The sequence below is a fragment of the Mustela lutreola genome, chromosome 1, assembly GCF_030435805.1.
Source record: "Mustela lutreola isolate mMusLut2 chromosome 1, mMusLut2.pri, whole genome shotgun sequence".
Classification (NCBI taxonomy): Eukaryota; Metazoa; Chordata; class Mammalia; order Carnivora; family Mustelidae; genus Mustela; species Mustela lutreola.
Genome location: NC_081290.1, coordinates 258,547,851 through 258,557,372, shown reverse-complemented (window position 1 = coordinate 258,557,372; position 9,522 = coordinate 258,547,851).

Sequence of the window (9,522 nt, the reverse complement as noted above, 5' to 3'; positions counted from 1 at the left end):
TGATACAATACTTAAGAATGTCAGAGAACACTTTAAGTTCTGTTTATTTCTCAGCCCATCACTTCCAAATACAGTTCTGAGGTAAAAGTGTTCAAATCACCATAACTTCTGTAACTGGAACAAATTCCAGTGCTGTTCCCATTACAGTTAGAATCCAAAAATAATACCTTTGCCTTGTGGTTTATTCACATTTTAAAATATTAGGTTGAACCATATTAAATTGACATTTTGTAAATCAAAAATGGTCAAATATTGACAATTTCCTATGGTTTACCTTATTAAAATCAACACATTTTTTGTAATGTTGACATCAAATAAAAATATGATTCATATTGCCTATTATATATTATTTCCTCCCTGGTGAAATCTCACAGCTTGCAGAAACACAGAGACTTACAGTTTATAGAACCTCAGAGCATGTGCCCAAAGCAGTTGCTAGAATAAATATAAATTCTCCTATAAACTTACAAATGATAGAGTTCAGTAAATAGCATCTGACTTTATTCCATCCTCCCTAGCCTGGCTGCAAGGGAAGAAAGGAAACTATTGATTAATCGTAGCTTGCTTTTTGTGTATTCTGTACATATTCTCTATAAATTCTACAAATTTTGCATATTCTGTACAAATTTTAAGAATGACTTGAATGCCTTTACCGTGGATTCTCATGGCTGTCCTCGTCAAAGTGTGTCACTTCTTTGCCTGTCAAATGGAAGCCCCACTAAGGAAACCAAAAGTTCACTAAGTAACATTAATCTACTGGGCAACCTCTGTCTTTACATTCTTCTTCTTCTTTTTTTTTTCCTGAATTACAACTTCCGATAACCTCTGACAGGTGAATAACCTCTCATAGAATTCTCTTTCTTTCTTTTTAACAAGAAGATATTTTCAATTTAGCGTGTATCGTACTTAAATGCCAAATCCTGAAAGTACCACATGATGCAATAGAGCATAGATTATCCTAACTGCTCTGGTAAGTGCTATTAAAAAAAAAAAAAGTCTGTGAATAATTCTCATAATTTGGCCCACTTACAACACAGAAATATCTTTTCCTCGACACAGAAAATGTATTTTTCCCCTCAATGTTTAGTGTTTCCCTTGAATATTTCTCATTATTATCCTTAAATATCGGAGTCCTAAAAATGACAGTTTTTCTAAAAGCATAAAGTCATATAGATTTTTTTAAACCAAATTCTCTCAACAGAAAATAAAATGTTGCTGCTTCAGAACAACATAGCTTCTCTTTCTCTTGAAAACTATACCGGCAAAATAAAGAAGGAATTGAGATTTGAGCTTTTTTCCTTTTGAATTCACACAGTTTTCTATTCCAGGTGCTTTGAAAGTTCACTATTCCTGTTGATAAAGATTTTTTTTTTCTTTTTTGGCAGAAAACTCACACACTTCCTAACGTTACATAAGTATCCCGACAGTAAAAATAAGCAGAGAAAAGGAATCGGAGTTGAGTGGCGCAAAAGGTCAGCCAGAGGGGGAGAGACACGGAGAAGAAAAGTATTATGGGTGACACAGCAAAAAGACTCTGGTTATGGTAAGAAAGTTGTTGGAGAAACCCGAGTCCAGCACTGGAGAGCTAGTACTGACCGGTACTCAGACCTCACACAGACATTACCAGGAGGTAGTAGAGTGTACTAGCTCACAGCCTGGATGTCGATGTCACGCTGCCTGCGTCCAAATCTTAGTTGCATGTGGGTGATCTTAGAAAATGGTTTTCCCTCAGTACTCAGTTTACTTGTCAATAAAATAGGTATAAGAATGGCAGGTATGGAGAAAAAAAGATGGCAGGTATCGACTGGATGTGGTGCATAAATAATGAATCTTGGAACACTGAAAAAAAATAAAATTAAATTAAGATGTTAAAAAAAAAAGAATTGCAGGTAATTGGTTGGGCTAAGAGGATAAAATATGATTTCTCAAGTAAACCCCTTAGATCCTGATGCTGACGAATTGCCAACACATGTTAACTATGAAAGCCATAGCGATACTGTAACAATTTCTTTTCTAGCCTTTACAGAAGAACCCTCTGAACCATGCAAATAAAATCACAATCCCTGGCCACAGCTTTGGAAAAGAATTCTGAAGAATATATAGATTCAGATGAAACCAAACTATACGCTAATTGGCTTCTGTAAGGATTGCACGTTATTATTTTTTTTTTTAAGATTTTATTTATTTATTTGACAGAGAGAAATCACAAGTAGATGGAGAGGCAGGCAGAGAGAGAGAGAGAGGGAAGCAGGCTCCCTGCTGAGCAGAGAGCCCGATGCGGGCCTCGATCCCAGGACCCTGAGATCATGACCTGAGCTGAAGGCAGCGGCTTAACCCACTGAGCCACCCAGGCGCCCTGCACGTTATTATTATTTCGCGTAACTATTATAAAGTCATTAGATGTGCCTGAAGAATGGACTGTAGGGGAAAGGTCAGCAAGCTTTAAAACTAGGGGGGGGTTAGATAGTACTTTTAGGTGTAGGGCCTCGGATGACTCATTTGAACTCTCTGAGGCTCATTTCCTGACCTATATCAGGGATAACAGCACACGTGTTGTAAGATTGTTGTAGGATAAACTGTTGTAGAATAAATTGTTGTAAAAAGTGGGCAGACAGTAGGCCCCCTAGGAACTCTCAATAAATGGCAACTCTCATTATTAAGGGAGGGAGCTCTTTGATACAGTCAGGCCAGAGTATCAGAAACTTTAACACACTGCATAATCAACTCAACAAAGTTGACATTCAGCATAGATCCCTCTTCGTAGAAAGCAATATTCTTAATTTACTCAAAGTTTTGCTTGGTCATCCTGTGTTTTCTTTTATTGTCTAAGACATTTAATCTTTCACAAACTCTAAGAAATTTGAAACTGAGTTCAAATTAGATTAAAAAAAAGAATCTGCCCCCAACAAAAGCCTTCCTTTGCTCCAACTAATGGAGCCTTTACTATGATCCTACATTTGGGTCTCAGGACAAAACTGAACCGGGTACATCAGTACTCAGATGATTTTAGACACCATTTAATTAAAATACAAATGCACTAGTCTCTGAGTTACTGAGATGTGAAACAAGTTACCAATAAAGTTAGTTAAATATATTGTTACAATTATTAAGTTTTTTTCTGTGCAAAGTACTAAGCTATGTATGCCATGTGCCTTATCTCATTTAATTTCCAAATGATCTCCTGAAGCAAGCGTTATTATTATCTTTATCTTATAGATGAGAGAACTGATTCTTGGAGCTGGACTGTGTGATCAGTAGCCACTAGCCGTGTGTTGCTATTAAAATTAAATTAATTTAAATAAAATCTCAAATTCAGTCCCTCTGTTGCACAGACCAAATTTAAAGTGCTCAATAGTGGCTACTGTAGCATTCACCTCAAATTATAGAACACTAAGAACAACATCACCGAGAGTTCTATTAGACAGTGCTGCCTAAAAGTGTAAGTACTCATCTGAGTTTACACAGATGGTAGAACCAGGTAACATGACTCCTGTAGCTCTCCTTGCCAGAGCCAAGATTTCTCAATATCCAATCAATGCTCTTCCCGTCGTCCATTATTTCTTCTTAAGACTATCCTTACCTTGGTAAATTATATGCTTCACGGTGACAACTTTACATACAGACTGCATTAGTATTTGCACAATTTATAAGGTTTATTTTTATTTTAATTTAAATCTATCAATTTTTAAAAGTATATTATTATAGTGCATGGTTTATTTCTCTTACTTTCCTTGCTTTTATATTTACAAAAGTAAATACAATAAAATGTTTCACAATATTCTATACAGATACTAAGGGATTTTCATCTTTATGTGGGGAGGCTTGTGAGATATACAGGTGTTAAATATACATTTGGTAAAAAACAGATACTTTTTCCTGTCCTAATTCCAATTACTGAAAAAGAATCAAAGAGGAAATACATTTCTGACAATGTGACATGATGCTATTCATTGTTACCTCTGTAGAACCACCTCCAATCTCTCTGTGGTCCCCAGGAGTTTATCACGTGTAAATGGTGTGTCTGCACAAACAAACATTTAGGGAAAAACTGAAGCAGGATATAATAAAGGATAAATATAAAGATGTGCAAAAACTTCCTCACACAGACAATGGCTAATCTAGAAGGAAGTGACTTTCAAGGGATAGCATCATGAAAGGATGTAGAAATGGTCTCGAAAAATGGAGTAAAATGGATAAGACTATTTTTTACTAAATGTGCACTCAAGTGGGAAGGCACAAGACGTTTGGGGGAATATGGGACTATCAGCATGACTAGCACTACAGAAACACTGGAGAATTTTGGGAAATGTAGTTAAGTAACTTTGACAAGGCTTGATTTGGACAGTTTGGATGCTAAACCGATACCAAATGAAAAGAAATGAGATCAGTTTAGAAAAGCTTCAACTTGCATACGGAAGGGTCAGGTTAGACGGTGCCCATGATGGAAATGAAAAGCCACCATGAGCTGGAGGACTTCGTAGAGCTGAGATAGTCTCGCCTTCATCAGCCAGGAGTTGAAATTCAGTGTCATTTGCATCGATATTTCAATATCCCTCCACAAGCCAAATCCTCTTCACTTGAACAAAGCCCAGTCTTCTAAGAAATTCATTCCTCAAATATGCGTTTAATTCTTAGAGAACTTGGGTTTCATCACTTACTTGCTAGACCCAAGTGCGGATGCCTGGCTCAGGGCTGGCAGTGGGAGCAGTTCATAGCCCCTGTTGCCCGGAGGCCGATGTGTGGAAATCCAGCCACAATCTTCTCGTTTACACAACGGGTTCGCCGTGCATGGGAAAAGGGAGCGCATTTCCGCTGTGGCACTTGCTGATGCGGGCATGATTTTCAGAAACGAAGTTAGCAGAGAGGGCTCTGAAGCCTACACTGCTTGAGTTCAAATCCCAGTCTAATCATTTGACCTTACGCCTTTCTCTTGTTTAACATGGATTCACAGTAATAACACCTGTCTTGGTGTTATGATTAAACATTAACTAAAATAATTCGTGGCAAATATTCATACAGCTCCTCATTCCATCCAAGTCTGATGTCTCCCTATTATCAATGCCCAGGTTTTTTTTTTAATTTTTTTTTTGTATTTTTGTTTAAATATTTTTTATTTATTTATTTGATAGAGATCACAAGTAGGCAGAGAGGCAGGCAGAGAGAGGGGGGAAGCAGGCTCCCTGCTGAGCAGAGAGAGGATGCAGGGCTAGATCCCAGGACCCTGAGACCATGACCTGGGCCAAAGGCAGAGGCTTAACCCACTGAGCCACACAGTGGCTCTGACCCTCAGTTTTTATAGCTCTAAGTCATTCATTCACACAAGCAAGCGTGCACGTGCGCGCGCACACACACACACACACATCTCTATTCCCCTGTAGGCTCACACCCGTGTGATGTGACTGGTTTGGCCTGTTTCCCAGTATTAACCATAGTATTTACCCAAATATATTGGCTATCACCAACCTCTGATACCTGAGACTTGGTGCCGACTTGCTGAGGCAGACCCCTTCGCCTAATCGCTTCCTCATTCCCAGACACATTCTCTCCAGAGACTCTCCTTTGTCTCTGAAGTGCCAAACTCTTTCCTACCTTAGGATCTCTGTAACTGTTAAAATTTCTTCCTTCAGTGGAACTTCTCCCCACTCCGCCTAATTTCTGCTTGACCTTCAGGTCACTGAGAAGACTTCCCTACACTTTCATCTGTGGGCCGTTTACTTATCCAGATACAGTTATGGATGTATGTGTAGCCTGTCTTTGTGAAGTCCCACATAAGAAATCCATAGACGCGGTATAAATAGAGCTTTGCTCTGGAACAAAGCCAAGTCAGCTCTGTTCTCCAACAACTGAAGACAGAAGTGGTCATGTACAGTCATTTTAATCTTAGTCATCCTGTTTCCATTTTTCTTAGTTCTTGAGTGCTTGTTCTGTTTGTGCTTAATTTCAAGGTGTTTTAGGAGCATTATTAATCTCATTATGTCCAATGAATGTACAAGCAGCGAGGATGATGAAAACTACTAATTAGTGGCATAGGATTATGATAGAAACAAAGTGAAACCTAACATTAATTGATGTGCATATGTTCACCACTGGTGTGGCATCGTTTGGACTTAGGAACAATAGACTTATAAAAAGTCTTTGGAAATTCAACTCGTTTGTACCCAGAGGAGTTTCTATGTTTGGTTTTCTGTTTGTATTTTGATATCTCTGTATCTCTCTATAAGTTCCATGAGGCTAGGAATCAATGTTTTATTTGACATGGAATTGAAGAATCAGTCTCTCAGAGCGACCATAATGATTTCTGGTACTAAGTACCTAGTTGTTAAGCCAAACTTCACAGGCGAAGAGCACAGTCCTCCATAAAAGTGCCCTCATTTCGGGACACCTAGGTGGCTCAGTGGGTTAAAGCCTCTGCCTTCAGCTCAGATCATGGTCCCAGAGTCCTGGGATCCAGCCCTGCATCGAGCCCTGCATCGGGCTCTCTGCTCAGCAGGGAGCCTGCTTCCTCCTCTCTCTGCCTGCCTCTCTGTCTACTTGTGATCTCTGTCAAATAAATAAATAAAAATCTTAAAAAAAAAAAAAACTGCCCTCATTTCAAATACCAGTCACATGTTGAGGCTACCTACATCCAGCTGGCTACAGATTTGAAGTTTCCCATGACCCCTTCAGGTTTGAAAATTCACTGAAGCAACTCACAAAACTCAGGAAGGTACTTCACGTACCTTAATGATCGTAAGTACTGTACTAAATGATCATAGTTGTATTATAGCAAAAGAACACAAATCAGAACAAGCCCAAAGAAAAAGCATAGAGAACATCAAAGAAGGTCCCAACTGTGAAGCTTCTTTGTCTTCAGGATGCATGTTAGGCTCTCAGTACACACATGTGGGCCAATATACAGAGTGTTTGCCTTGGAAGATCACCTCAACTTTAGTATCCAGAATTCTTATCAGAATTTCATTAATAAAAGCAAGATTGGCTCAGTCATTACATATATGACTTAATCTCTAGCCTCACCCACTTCCTCAGAGCTCAGGCTTATCTCATGTGGCTCAAAGCCCCAAAGTCTAATCTCACGGTTGGTCTTTCCAGCATAGCCAGCCCCCATCTTGGCCCATTTCATTAGCATAAACTATCTGGGAGTCTACTTCCATGCATAATTTCAAGTGTGATCTGAGGGGTACACCATGATTAACAAAGACACACCTCCTTACTTAGGAAATTCTAAGGGTTTGGAAGTTACCCTCCAGAACCAGAGACAAAGGCCAATGATATTCTTTATTACAAGGTGATACATAGTGCAATAAATGCTTGTTGAATAAATGACCCACTGGAGTGTTAGGTCGGGTTGCACTGGATATTGCTAAGACTCTGTCTAGAATAAAGATAAGAGAAAACATGATTGAATTGAGCAATTAGGTGATTGTATTCAAAGCAGTTTCAGATGTTAATTGATTAAAGAATAAATGGGAGTTGAGGTTTTATAGATTACTCTATTAAGATGTTTTAGGGTGACTAGCAAGTGGAAGATAGAGGATATAGAGACATGAAAATGTTCTTAGCATGATGGGAAGGAGACAGTGAACTAAAAGAGAGTACAGAGAGAATGATAGGGCAAGTCTAGGTAGCCTTGGGGGTGACCGAGTTCCTAAGCACTGCTGATGACCAAATAGAAGTCTCAGTGATGAGACAGAGATGATTCATGATGGCTTGTAATGCTCCTTTTACACTGCAAATTTCATAACTCAGCTCTGTGGAAATACCTTTGCTCAAAGAAGTTTGTTCCCCTAGGCAAGCAGTTCTTAATGAGAGGTGGTTTTGCCCCTCAAAGGACATTTGACAATGTCTAGAGACGTTTGACCCAGTCATTCCACTTCTGTCTATATACTCAGAAGACCTGAGAACAGAAACTCAAATAGATATTTGAGAACATAAGCTCATGTTCACAGCAGTAGTATTCCCAAGAGACAAAAGGTGTGAATCCAAACTAAGTGACAACTAACTGACAGATGAATGAAATAATAAATGTAGTGTATCTGTCAAATGGAGTATTATTCAGCCTTAAAAAGGGAGGAAATTCTGACATGCTATGACATAAACAAACTTCGAAGACATTACACGAAGTGAAATAAGCTGGTTGCAAAATAAACCCAAATATTGTATGATTTCACTGATGTAAAGCACCTAGAGTAGTCAAAACCACAAAAATAGAAAGCAGAGTAGAGATTACTAGGGACTTGGGGGAGGTGGGAAAGGCAAGTTATTGCTGAATAGGTATGAAGTTTCAATTTGGGAAGATGGAAAACTTCTGGAGATGGATGCTGGCCATGGTTGCACAACAATACAAATGTACTGTCACTGCAGTGCATATTTTAAAATGATTAAAATGATACTTTTGATGTTATGTATATTTTACCACAACCCACCCACCCCCCAACAAAAAAACTCAAGTGCTAGCTACTAGCATACAATGGGCAGAAGCCAGGGGTGCTGCTAAGCATTCTACAATATACAGGTTGGTTCCTGCAACAAAGAATTTTCCAGCCCAGGGGTGCCTGGTGGCTCGGTTATTTAAGCATCAGACTCTTGTCTGTGGCTCAGGTCATGATCTCAGGCTCCACGCTCAGTGTGGAGTCTGCTGCTCTACCTCTTCTCTCTCTCCTTCTGCCCCTCTTCCCACTCATGTGCTCTCTGTCTCTCTCTCTAATTAAATAAAATAAAACCTTAATAATAATAATAATAATAATAATAATAACCCAAAGAATTTTCCAGCCTGAATATCAATCAGGCTGAGGTTCAGAAATCTTACTTTCATAAAATACTGAAAGAACAACAGTAAGACGCTGTGTAGAGATGCTCATCTTTTCATTTTTACACTGCCTTTTCACACTGAGCCCACTTTTCTGATTTTGTCAGATTTCACTGGCCAAATCAAGCCAAAAAGAAGCAAAAAGGGTGTGTGTGGGGGGGGGAACAAAGAGGAAAAGCAATCACTTACACCTCAAAATAGAATTTAGAAACTCTCAATTTCTGAGGTCAATTGGTTAATCGATCTATGTATCTATCTATCTATCTATCTATCCATCTAATAATTTCACCATTAAAGTCTGAAACTATGTAAGACTCCCAAGCTTGGCTTGAATTCTTCACATTTTGCTGTGTTCCCAAATCTATTCTATGCATGTTCCAGAAACTGATAATAAATTATCTTAGCAATAATGTATTGTTACAGTATATATTGAATGTAAAATATATGTATATAATCTGCTTTACATTTTGGTGAAATTTCTATGTCTTCTACGGATGTCTTTTCTACAGAAAAGAAGGCATCTTGGTTTAAAGAATGTAATTATTTCTCCTGTTTAAAAACGATAGAGAAGTCTCTATGATGAAGAATCATTTTTTCCACTTCTGCACTATTGTTTAAAAGAGAAAAATGTTTCTTGTTAAATAATTAAAACAAATTAAAACTTGAATGAACAAGGACAGTAAAGGAAAATTATCTTTTATATTTTCTATCCATCG